General features: G+C 43.9%; 2 long non-coding RNA genes across 3 annotated transcripts; one reads left to right on the forward strand and one right to left on the reverse strand.

Annotated features, from left to right (window-relative positions):
- Positions 1-406: 406 nt before the first annotated feature.
- LOC122459499 lies at positions 407-9,043 on the reverse strand. The gene is made up of 3 exons (XR_006280237.1): positions 9,032-9,043; positions 2,802-2,804; positions 407-535 (listed from the first exon to the last, which is right to left on the reverse strand). It is a non-coding gene; the product is annotated as an uncharacterized LOC122459499 (long non-coding RNA).
- On the forward strand, positions 1,059-6,927 carry LOC119853498. 2 transcript variants are annotated; one of them, XR_005292098.2, is made up of 5 exons: positions 1,059-1,792; positions 1,900-2,028; positions 2,836-2,907; positions 5,057-5,176; positions 5,718-6,927. It is a non-coding gene; the product is annotated as an uncharacterized LOC119853498 (long non-coding RNA). The 2 variants fall into 2 exon arrangements; XR_005292097.2 differs by having other exon boundaries at positions 1,059-1,301.
- Positions 9,044-10,688: the final 1,645 nt, after the last annotated feature.

Below are 10,688 nucleotides of genomic sequence, written 5' to 3' on the forward strand. Positions count from 1 at the left end.
GAAAAACTCGCATTTCAGTGGGAGCAGGATTGGGCCATTATTGAGCAAATCTGGTCATGGTAAGGAGCAAATGCCACTGTCTGGGTATGAAGCATATACCATTGGGATGAGTAGAACTAGTAATTGTATAAAAAGGGACCCTGGTGGCACCGGTCAGCACTGCTGATCAGGCTGTTAAAAATCCAGTCGGCGGTGCAGTGGGGCTAAGGCAGGCTCCATGCATCTCCCAGAAGCAGCCGGCATGGCCCTGTGGCCCTTAAGCACAGATGTAATCAGGGAAGCTCCGCACACTGCTCCCTGCCCTGAGCGCCAGTTCCGCAGCTTCCATTGGCTGGGAACCATGGCCAATTGGAGCTGCGGGGGTGGTGCCTGTGGGTGCGGGCACAGAGCAGAGGTATCTGGCTGCGCCTCTGCCTAGGGACCGGACATGCCGGCCGCTTATGGGAGCAGTTCGGAGCCAGGGCAGGCAGGGAGTCTGCCTTAGCCCCGCTGTGCCACCGACTGGGAGTTGCCTGAGGTATCACCCTGCTGGAGCCTGAACCCCCTCCCTCACCTTAACTCCCTCTCAGAGTCTGCACTCCAACCCCCTCCCCCAGCCCTGCGCCCCCTCCTGGAGCTGCACCCCCTCGTGTACCCCAACCCTTCACGCCAGCCCAGAGCCCCCTCCTGCACCCTGAACCCCTCATTTCTGGCCCCATCCCAGAGCCTGCACCCCCCCAGCCAGAGCCCTTACTCTCTCCTGCACCCCAACCCCCGCCCCAGCCCAGTGAAAGTGAGTGAGGGTGGGGGAGAGTGAGTGACAGAGGGAGGGGGAGGGGGTGAGTGAGGGCAGGGCCTCAGAGAAGGGGCAGGGCAGAGATGGGGCAAGGGTGTTTGGTTTTGTGCAGTTATAAAATTGGCAACCCTACTTCCAGTGCTGTAGAATTCAATTCATTGTAGGTGTAACAGGGTGGCTGGAGCCTACAGCTAAGCTAACCTGATTACAAAATGAGCCCCAGCTGAGGGGAATCAGGCAGTTCCCCATAAAGAGTGGAAGATGGCTGCAGTGCAAGGGATAGGTAGCTTAAATGGTGATAATGCCTAGCTAGAGTGAGAGTGAGGCAGGAAGCACAGCACAGCACAGCACAGCACGAAAAGCTCTTCAGGCAGGGAGGCCTGGGAAAGACCCTGACTAAAGCAGGGAAGGGACAGGGGGAGCTGAAAAAGCTGGGTAGAAAGTGGCCCAGGGGAAACCTTAGCACAAGTAAAGGAGCTGACCTAGTTGTTCAGTACAGTGTCCTGGGCTGGAACCTGGACTAGAGGTTGGGACTGAATTCCCTACTAGCCCCAAGGAAGGGGGTCTACAAGCCCATTAAAGGGTTAATGAGCCTAGCAGGGGGGCTGCAGGCTAAGTCCTGAAGACAGGTTGAGGAATAGCCCTAGAGAGGGCAGGAGGATTTTGTTTGTGTTAAAGACATTTTGGGACTCTTAGTTTGGACAGTTGTGGACCGCAGAAGGGGTGGACTTAAAATGGTGACCTGGCCCGAGGGCTGAGTCAGTGGAAGAGAAGCCACCTCAGTGCTTGTTGGCAGGGCAGTGCTAGAAAAGTGAGAGATACTACACCATGCGCTTAGGGGGTGCCTAGCTGTGACTAGCCTACAGTGAGCAACATATGTACTGGAAATGAAAGCGTTCAGCGTTCAGAATCTGTGGAATCCCTGCATGTGTGCACATAACAAACAGGATGGTGATGGGTTTTTTGCAGGCTTTCCCATGTGTATGGGAATTTCTGTCAGTAAACAAATTAATTATTGTGAGTGGGGTGATCTGACAGGAGCAGTGGTTGCTAGAAAAGGGGAATCATCGCAGATGCATTGTAGTTCAGGGTTTGATATGTCTTTTTTTTTTTTTAAACCTCAGGAACGTTCTTTGAATGATCACATGCATGGCCCGGAGATGGTTCACTTTAGGAACTACTAAGCCATCTATTCAAAGACAGATAAGGAGGAATAGTAGAGTAAATTTTATAATGATGATCTCTTACACAGGGTGAATAACATGACCCAATAGTATCCTTTTCTGTAATGATGCTTCTTAACTTTTCAACTTGTCTCCTCCTCAGCAGTTTATTCATTTCCATCGGGTGACCATATTTACCAAAGGGAAAAAAGGGACTGTGCTTGGCACTGGCCCGAGGCACCCCCTCACCCTTGTGCATGGGGCAGCAACGCACATATTAGATAGGGTGACCATATTTCCATAACGCTGGGGCTGGCTGCTCACCTGAGCCCTGCCTGCTGCCCCTTCCTCTTTCCGCACTCATGAGGCTGGCATCACTGCTTGCTCGAGCCCTGCCTGCCCCCACGGAAGCCCTGCCTCCCCTCTGTGCAGGGCTGGCATTGCCAGTTGTCCCCCTGCACATTCCTCTGCACCCCCCTTTTTTGACCAGAGCAAATGGGGAAAAATGCCCACTTTGCCCCCCCTCCAAAAAAAAATTGTGATGGCTGGGACCAAAATGGGGATGTATGGCCGCCATGTACATAGTGATTCAAAATGGACTGAAAGGGTGGGTGATGCATCCCCCCGCAAGATGCATTTCAATTGCTTAATGCTTTTGCAGGTATTGTGCAATCTAGTCTCATTAAACCAGTACAGCGCAGACCACTAAGCGCTGACAACAGTGCACACATGAAAAAAGAGGGTGCTGCTTTGTTGTTCTGACTCGTTTAATGAAGCTTAGCCAACCCAAGCAGCTTTTTATTTAGGTGCAGGAATTTTTTGTTGTTGCCAAGAGAGTTTCCACAAGCAATTAAAAACAAAACATGCTAAAATTCTGAATTTTTACATCCATTCCAGATCTGCTAATGCAACCCAAACTGGAGAGACCTACGTGAAGGATACATTTACTGTGGTGGCATCCAGCAGAGAGTAAGGCTGGTCATGTGGCTAAGGCATTGGGCTGGGATTCAGGAGATCTAGATTCAGTTATCAGCTGTGCCATATAATTTCTGTGTGACTTTGCGGAAGTCACTTAGACCCAGATTTTAACATATTCAGGCATTGTGGCACTCAGCATTGCAACACCTACCTGATTTAGGAGCCTAAATTGCATTTTCAAAGGGGAGCTAGGCTCCTAAAGCAGTTAGATGTTACAAAGCTGAGTGCAGCAACACCTAATTACCTTTAAAAATCTGGGCTTTAACCTCTGAGTTCTCCATATTTAAATGGGAATAATATACTTTTTTTCCCTCTCCCAACCATTGTCTGTTTGCCTCTTTAGACTGTAAATTCTTTGGGGCAGAGATTGTCTTACTATGGTTATATTCAGTGTCTAGCAGAATACTGCTTCTCTAGAATACGCTTATTTGTATGCCATGTCATATCCTTAACACTGTTAGTAGCCCTTCATTTTTCACCATATGTTAAATCCTAAACAATCCTGTGAGACAGTGTGTAAGTATCACTTCCATTTTACCGGTGTGGGGAGCAAAGCAGAACAGTTGGATCATGAGACATTTGAAAAGTAATTTTTCTAGATTGGCAATAATGCATTGGATTGTGCAATGACTCCTTGATATCCTGGTACTTAGGGCATTCTTCATATACCCATCCTTTGGATGGGTTATCTCTTAAACAAACAAACAAACAAACCCAGATTGAAATACTGTACAGGGAACTGATAGTGGTTAGCCTTTGTTTTGCAGTTTACACAGTAGTTTTACTTTCGGTCATATACATAGTAAATTTCACCCCAGATGAAATGCAAGGTGACTGAAGCTTTAAGGAGCTGCATTCTTGTATTCAGTGTAGAATAATAAGCAAGACCAACCAAAAGGTAGATTATAAACAGTTTTGTGAAGCCTTCCATTTCTTTTTCTAATGCTAAGGTCCCTTTCATTTAGGCAATTCAAGTGAAAGTTGTAAAAGTGAAGTTCTCAGTTGCCCCATTTTAAATCTAAAAGCAAGATTCAAAATCTGTCACTTTGGTATTTAATACAATCTCTGATGGCCATAACTGCATTTTTCATGCCATTACAAGTCAACCAATTACCATATAATGGCCTTCAGGGTGGGAAGGAGAGATGAGTTAATTGCAATAACCAAAGTGAGGAACAAGGATAGTTTGGGCCTTTTCTGACTCTCTCAGTTCACAATAAGGAGTGTGGCTCCTACTTTATTTCACTTTTTAAAAATAACTAACTGTCTCAGTGGCATGTCTCTCAATAGCTGGGACTTTGCTGCTGATCAGTTGACTGTAGCATTCTAGACACACCAACAATACTTGTGGGTTTTTTTTTAAAGCAGAGAACCTGCCTAGCGATGTGGGTTTCATTTTTCCACGTGATAAAAAGAGATGGTAAAAACAAAACAAAGCTTTTGACTGCGTGTGCGTGTGAAAATTTGAAAAAATGTCCACTAGCTCAATACATTAGCTTTTTTTCCCCTAAGTCTCTTTTTTTGAAGGCAAACTAAAGACAAAGGGTAGGATTTTTCTAAAAGCTCCAAGACTCATTGACTTTCAATTCTGAAAATGGGGTGCGGGCTCCTAGGTCACTTTGGCACTCTTGAAACTCTTACTCCATGTCAGCTCAATCCAGCATAACAATCAACTGAAACACAAGGCCACCCTGAGGCAGGACCTCACTTACGATGTTAAATTCAGTAAGATTTCTTAAAAATGGGAAAAAATATTCACATTCCTCTGCACTTCCTAACTGTGGCTGAAGTGGAAATGCCATATACAAATTTACACTCATGATATTCCTGATCTGGCTGAGGTAAGGAGCCATAAGACATTTTACAAGACCGCCTCTTGTGAAACTTTCCTATCATTTCCCAAGGAGGGAAAAGAGCAGAAATGTAAGATAATAGCAGGAAAACTGCTCTTTTCTGAAGCCTATTTTATCCTGAAGCCAATATACTTGATATACGCACTTCTCACGTTGAGTAGCACCTTAAGCCCTACTGAAATCCGTGGAACTACTTGCTGACCAAAGTGCTTTGCTGCATGAGTAGGAGTGGGAGAACCTTACACTCAAAGAAGAGAATAGCAAGTTAGCTATTATTTTTTTTTCAGATCAGCTCTCTCTATTGATGGCATCTCCTCATTTGTGTTTTGACTGGTTACAAAGAAAGATGACATATGTTGGACCTCTTTATAACATTGATAGAAGAGACCTGCACCTGCCTACAGAAGGTATACATTCTATTTTGCAGGAATTGATAAAGAAGGAGCATTTTTATACAAATGAATGCTTTAAGATCGTAGTCACAAACCAAAGGTGCTCAGATAAGATTTGGATATATTGTGAATTCACTCACCAGGAGTGCTATTGTGGCCAAATGGAATGGATTCTCTTCTATTGTTTATGTAGTTATGGTTTGATATATCTTGGAGAAGGCAACAGGGTAGCTCTGGGGATTTGTAGTGAGATGCAGAGCCTTTCATTCCAAATCATTGATTGGAAATTAAACTAAGTTGGCAGTGACTGAAAGCTGATACCATCTGATGACTGTTCAGTGGCCTTTGTGAAATGAGTTTGATGACCTCTTTTTGCTTTCCAATGTTTAAGTCATTGAAATCACCTCCGCATTTGGCATTAATGGCCACGCTAGTTAACAATACTGTAGACAGGCCATGGACAGGTGATCTCTCAAAGTCCTGGTCAAGAAGCGTTAGCTGGGCAAGTTGGGGAAGATTGCACTGCCTCTGTTGTAACAGCATTATTTGGTTACAGGAAGGATTTCACACTGCAGGGCTATGAATCCGACAACGTTCACGAGCATCCTGGGATTTTTCCAAGGAGTCTAGGAGAACTAGGTGCCAACTCCCATTGTACTTCAATGGGATTTGAGTGCCTAACTTCTTTGAAAATACTGTCTTAAATATACACACACAGTCTCCAGCTGTTGACAGAACTCAAAGACCAACTAGGGTGTGAGCAAATGAACTAAAGAAAACAAGACATCAAATACATTTTCTTCCATTAAGTCAGTGCATTAGTTACCAGTTCTGCTCCACTGCCTGCAAAAAAAAATTGCAACAGTTAATGTGGGTCATAGGATGAGAGGAGAGGTGAACCTATTGGCACATGGTGGGGAAGGGAACTGGATTGCAAAGTAGGAATGTTTTGGACAAGAAATGTTGCTGTACGAGCCAGGGAAAAGGCTCAAGATCAATCAGTCAGAAAACGAAAAGCGTTTAAAGGCAGAAGAAATGCTAAAGTTAGCATGTGTGGTTTACTATAAATTGGGGTAATCTGAAACAGATATTCTCTGAAGAATACTTCCAATGTTTTCCTGGCTCTGCTCCAGTGACTTCAAAGCCCTGTTATCAGTGAATTGTGGTCCCAGTCTGGGAAATGTCAGCTTCAGATCACAGTTTCCTCTCATTTCTGTGAAAAGAGGTCAAATTAGCAAAGTGCTGCCCACACACTGTCTCTGTCACAGCCCTAACTGGCCTATTTTGTTAATGCTTCAGCTAATCTTCAGGTTAAAGAACAAATTTGCTTTGAAAGGGTAGGTTATTTGATTTAGGAAGCAGAGTTTAAAATAATAGCCCAACTACACGTGTTGCCAAAAATCCATTTGCTCTAATGTTCGTTTTGGGGTGTGCAGAACAATTCAGGGGAATCATTTACTGCCCTTCTTCCACCTTAGTTTCCTTCCCACCCTTTGCAATTTCCTATTAGACGGAACAAATCAGGCCCTTTATAGAAGGTTCTGATCTTGAAATACAGTTGGAATGGCAAGGAGTACAATTGCTGCTGTGTCATCATCTAAAGGCCCTGGCACATGAAATTTCTCTGAGAGCGAGCCTCTATCCATGGTTCAACTCTCTACTTGGCTTCCCTGTAGCTTGAAGGACAGAGCTAGTCTTGCTTGTGGTTCTCTCCCTCCTCTTATTTTATTTAGTGTCTACTGCACAAATCTGAAAGTGCCACTTACGTTAAACCTGAAAATGCATAGTCTGCCGAGACTCAGTCTTGGTAACTTCAGAAGTAGCCCTGATGTAAAGTCATACATAAACAACCATGAGGCATTAGATGTTGCAATCCAGTATCTCTCAGCATAGGGGAGATCACTAAATCAAATTTGAGGCTTTAGCTCTGCTGGTTGAATCCCACTAGAAGATGCTTGATCCAAAGCATACAATGAAGTTACTTCAAGTTTTAAAAACCTTATTTAGTGATTTAAAATTAAACCAGAGTAGCCTGGTATTCAATCAATCCAGGTAAGGATTTAAGCAAAACCTGTATACTGACACGCTCTGCAACTCAGTCTGTATTCTTCAGTCTGTGAGCTAGGGAGAGCTACAATATCTGTATATTTCCAGCATCCTACACACAGAATCCCCTTTGCATTCACAGCTGAGGCCAGTCCTTCCTCTACTGTGGGAGACACTGCAAACCCTATAGTTCTGTGTGGGTAAAGGGAGGAAATTGGCAGTGATACTGCAGGGTTGAACCCAACTGAGGTTGGCAGAGCTGGGTCTATAGAATGTCTCATACCCGTCAAGGTCAGAAGGGACTATATTTTGATCTAGTGTGATCTCCTGCACATTGCAGGCCACAAAACCTCAGCCAGCTATGCCTGTAATAGACCCATAACCTCTGGCTGAGTTACTGAAGTCCTCAAATCATGGTTTAAAGACTTCAAGTTACAGAGAATTCACCATTTACACTACTTAAACCTGCAAGTGCCCCATGCTGCAGCGGAAGGCAAAAAATCCCTAAGCTCTCTGCTAATCTGACCTTGGGGGGAAATTCCTTCCCAATCCCCAATATGGCGGTCAGTTAGACCCTGAACTTGTGGACAAGACTCTCCAGGCAGATAGCTGGCAAAGAATTCAAAAATACAAAATAGCTAATATGCCATAAGCTAATGTACACAGAGCTCTGAGTAAACAGTGGGGGTGCTCACAATGTTGTAGTCCTCACAAAGAGAGTAGATAGTGTCATGCTCCTATTTGAATTTGAATTCTCCAGGCCAGTGAGTTGTCCTTTCTGAAGGGACAATATAGTTCAGTTACCATAATGTGTTGAAAGGGCTCAGTGGTATCTGTATATCTCATATATCCTCTCACTCTGTGTGATGCAGAACCACAGAAGAAGATAGGCAGGACTACAACCAGCCAGTAACCAGCCCTCTGATAAGAAATAGAAGCATGACAGGTATTTAACCTGCTCCCAGATGATGCTACAGTGAAGATGAAAATCTCCCAAGGTTCCCACCATAGATGACCTGTGCCTCCTGCCAGTGTAGGGGGACACAACCCTGGAATAGCTCCAGTCCTGATCCCCTCCCCCCCGGCAGCTCCTCCTCTCCCAGAAAGCAGCAGCTCTCATGCAGCTCCCAGCTGTTCCTCTGCTAATGCAGTGGCCCCTCCTACAGCTCTGCCTCTCTGTGCTTGGTGCAGCTCATGGACTCAGCTACTGTGCAGGGAGGGAGCCTGACCACACCATGTGACCAAGCAATCTGCGGCGGGGGGTGGTGGCGGCATGTGACCCAACATATGCCCCCATGCATTGCCTCGCTTCCCACCATAAGCCATGGTCACAGTCAGTTCATCCCTACGCATGTGAGCAAGAATCACTATTGTCAAGCACCAATTCCACTTATACCCCATGAGGCCACAGGTAACTGTCCAAGATCCTAGTAGCTGTCTGTTATTTTCCACTTAGATCCAAATACTATGGAGCAGCAGTAGAGTCTATGTAACTTCACATTTTCAAAATACAAAACAGATGGTACAGTTAATATACACAGAGGCTTAAATTGAGATTGGTGACCCTCACTCCTGCATATACAACACTGCATTCACTCACCAGTGTCATTCTGCCAGTATTTCCTGGGACTTAGGATATATTGATTAACTTCTGAAGTGAGCGGGATAAAAATTCCTGTGGATAGGGTTGCCAACTCTGACTGAAGCTATTCCGGGAGATTTTTTTTTCCAACATGACATAATGTCATCCTATGTTATCCTATTAAAATCTCCCGGATTGCTTTCAGTAGTTACCAGGAGATCAATCCTGATGCCGGGAGGCACCAGGCCAATCCTGGAGGGTTGGCAACCCTACCTCTGGGTGTGTTTTAACTTAGCTTTGCTAAGCTTCTTTAAGTATCCTGCTGCCTGGTTGTTTTCCTGTTACTGCTTCTCAAAAAACAGAGACAGACCCCAAGTGGGAGGAAATTATATATTTAAAAAAAAAAAAATCTTTGGCAAGTCTGAAAATGGCACCTGAGACTCAAAAAAATTCTGAGTCCCTTGATGAAAAGAAATCCAAAGATGACAGTGCTTCTGGATGTTTATTTCTGCTCGTAATATCTGGTAGGCAGAATCATTTGCTTCATGGATCACAGCTGTATTTCCAGTAAGACAGGTAGCCCTTACAACCAATGAACACCCACAGCCATTTTTCCCCTTTACTCTCCAGATTAGGTGCATACCTTCTTTTTCCACACCCACACATGTACACACAAACACTCAGTCACGTGGCTTAATGTGCAGCTGGGAAGGCGTTCAGGTACTGTGGTGATAAGGGCAGTGTAAGAACCTATTACAGAGTAGAATAGAAAGGTGAAGTGACTTGTCAAGTCCCCCAAAAGAACTAAGAGCTAGAAGGTGAACTCAGGAGTTCCTAGCTCCCAGTCCTGTGCTCGGATCCCTAGAGCAACCTCTTTAGTTTACATCCTTAAGTCTTTGCATTCTGCTCTCAGGTTGGTGTTGGTTCTCCCTCATCTTCCTCAGGTATTTTCCAAACACCATACATTAGCCCACCTTGCCCCTCTCTTGATGGATAGTTCTACCAAGGGATAGTCATTTGGATCCAACACTGGTGTTTCAAGCATATCCTCAAGACTCATCTTTTTAAATAATTATTTTATTTTTAAGGTTTGTTTTGAATTTTATTAATCAATTCTAGTAGGGCAATGATTAGATCAGGGCTGTCTCTTTGTAGCAAATAACTTTGCAAACGTTACCCTTTTTTCCCCGTCCCTAAATTATTTAGGAATATACACTTAATTATTTTCAGTTGTTGTTGTTGTAGTTGTTCATTTCATATTGCGTTATTCATGAACTCTGTGGAATTTGATTGCTTGCTTATGCTCATGCTGTATGTTCCTGTTCCCTGATTTACTGACTGAAATGTTAATGAATGGAGGAAAGGAATTCTAACAGATTTAAAGATAACTGCCTTAACACTTCCAATGCAAAACCCTTTGTAAAGATACATCCACATGAATATTCACAAGATTGTTTTTAGAAAGTGAAAATCTAGTGAATCCAAAATCACTTATTTATGGTCATAGAAAACTAATAAAATGGTCTCTGAATCCTTTCATAGTGAATTCATGGTTTTTATTTGAATGTTCATAAATATTGTTGACAGTTTTATATTGATAAGAATGAATCATCATCACATTCCATCAGTGGCAGGCAATGCCCATTCCGTTTACTGTGGTGAGCTTGCAATCTCATGAATTTCTGATCCCTAAGGATTTGAGCTTCTCAGAAACAAAATTTCCTCCAAATCCATGCTCTCCTATTCTCAGAAACTCATCCAAATAAGTAGAGCTCATGTAATTGAATAAATGATTGTCTCTATGGAATGGATTCATCTAAGGCCAGGTTTCAAATTTATCATAACATTCCTCCCATGAGGTTGAGCAAAAAGATATTCAGGACTCCACTGATGGAAACA

Source organism: Dermochelys coriacea, chromosome 3 (genome assembly GCF_009764565.3).
Source record: "Dermochelys coriacea isolate rDerCor1 chromosome 3, rDerCor1.pri.v4, whole genome shotgun sequence".
NCBI classification, from domain to species: Eukaryota; Metazoa; Chordata; order Testudines; family Dermochelyidae; genus Dermochelys; species Dermochelys coriacea.